Raw genomic sequence first — 2,508 nt, forward strand, 5'->3', positions numbered from 1 at the left:
ATAACTTATCACAAAGATCGAGTTTCAGTTCCTTAAGCTTTGAAGCAATATGAGACATTTCCATAATGTACTCCCTAATATTTCCTTTTCCCTTATACTTCATTGAAATCAAGCGAGCTAAAAGCGTGCTTGTTTTTACCTTATCGTTTTTCGCAAAACGCTTCTCAATTTTAGTAAGGAAATCTTTAGCCTTAGTAATCCCTTCGGATTCTATGCCCCTGAAGGCTTCCGGAACGCCGCGCTTAATGATCATAAGACTCATGCAATTTGAACGCTCCCACTTCTCATACTTCTTCTTTGCATTAGGAGTGCTATCCGCATTGAGAGGTTGGGGTTGTTCAATTCTTAATGCAAGGTCTAGATCTATGCAGCCAAGAACAATTAATATGTTCTCTTTTCAAACCTTGAAGTTTGTCCCATTTAGCATGGGAATTGAGTTGATGTTAGCAGAAATTGTTGCAGCAGATGCATTAGCTAAAATAAAACAAAAAATGCTCACATCAATAACCATAATTAGTAATCAATAAAATTCAAATAATAACAAATCTCATCCAAGATATCTGGCACAACATTAATATCAAGTCTTTGGACAGTAATATTAATTGTAAGTGATACCTTGTTGCAATGATCAAACATTAAAAATAACTCATATCAAATAATAAAACTATCTTTGGATCGATTCATTATTCACATGTAAACCTTATAATTGTCACACGTTTATCATCGCAGATGTGTATGCAGTCTAAATAAATATTAACCTTCCTTTGGGCCCATTAAATATTTACACGAAAGTATACACACAAACATCTCACATTCCTCATGAACAATCTACACAAGAGAGGTTACTTTGGTAACTTCTTGTTTCAATTAAACAATTAGAGTGAGAGACAACCTTAATACCTTAGTATTATAATATTTAAATTAAATAATTGATTAACTGCCAAAATTAAATTTAAATTAAATTAAATTTCCATAGCTTAAATAGGGCCCATAACTTAATTGAATAAATTAAGTATACCAAAGTGGACCCATAATTTAATATGAGAAGCCGAGGCTTAACCATAGTGAACACGAAGTTCGCTTAACTTCGAACGCGAGGTTCGTCTGTATTGAGTACGAGACTCACCTAAGCATGAATGCAAGGTTCGTCTGAAAATGAACGTGATGTTCAACTTGAAAACGAACGCGAGGTTCGTTTAAAAAAAAATGAACGTGATGTTCAATTTGAGAACGAACGCGAGGTTCGTTTGAAAAAAAAATGAGCATGATGTTCAATTTGAGAACGAACGCGAGGTTCGTTTGAAAAATGAACGTGATGTTCAACTTGAGAACGAATGCGAGGTTCGTTTGAAAAATGAACGCGAAGTTCAACTGAAAACGAACGCGAAGTTCGACTGAAAACGAACGCAGGGTTCAACTTGAGAACGAACGCGAGGTTCGTTTGAATCGAGCGCGAGGCTCGCCTGAGAACGAACGCGAGGTTCGACTTAAATTGAGCGCGAGGCTCACCTTAGAACGAACGCGAAGTTCGTTTGAAGCTTTCAAGCCTCACCAAAAAATTGAGGTAACCACCTCCTTAATTTTCGCCACGTTTTCACGCACGAACCCTAAGGGTTTCAATCTGAAACCGCCGCCGCCATTGCTCCTGCACCCAAGGTCGAAACTCTAGGGTTTCCTCACGCCGCCGTCGCCGTCGGAGTCGAGAGCGAGGCCGCCAGCGAAACTTCGCCGGCGAGGAGCATGGGACCGAAGACCAAACCCAAAAAAAAATCCAAAAATTCCTCGATTTTATTTTCAAAACCAGATACAGAATCGAAAAAAACAAAGAATGATTTCTTGATCCAGATCCCAAAAAAAAATCGAAGAAAAAGCCCAAAAAACTAAAAACCTTTACTGTTCACAATGATTTTTTACTGTTCATCCAAAAAATAAAAAATTATTGTTCAACCGTGAACAAATCTGAATAATACAAATTAAGATCAAGGAATCCTAATTTTAATCTTAATCTCTTAGAACAAATCAAGGTGGCTCTGATACCACTTGTTAAGATCTAATAAAAACTTGAGATCTAAACCTTAAAGCCATGATTAATTCAAAGAGATTAATAAGAATCAAAAGAATGCGAAAGCATATACCTAAATCCATTGAAGAAAACCTGATTAGGGTTTTGATGATCTTCTAACCTTAGGGTATCTCTAGCCAAATTTCTCTCTAGATGAGGATGAAGAGAATTAGAGAATATAACCCTAGATTAGGGATCATAACCCCTTATTTATAGGTGTTGTACATTTGTAATTTGGCCACTCATCAAATTACAATTACAACCTGGTATCTACACATATAACCCCATGATTATATTTAAATACCCATTAACCCAAATTGATTGATCACTTTAGTGGGTTATCCTGAAGAATAGCAATACACACAGATTAATCATATGTGCCCACAAATAGATTTAATTAGATTTAAATCCAACATAGAAATCAATGCCTTGCACCACGATCACTC

The sequence above is a fragment of the Asparagus officinalis genome, chromosome 10 (genome assembly GCF_001876935.1).
Source record: "Asparagus officinalis chromosome 10, Aspof.V1, whole genome shotgun sequence".
Lineage (NCBI taxonomy): Eukaryota > Viridiplantae > Streptophyta > Magnoliopsida > Asparagales > Asparagaceae > Asparagus > Asparagus officinalis.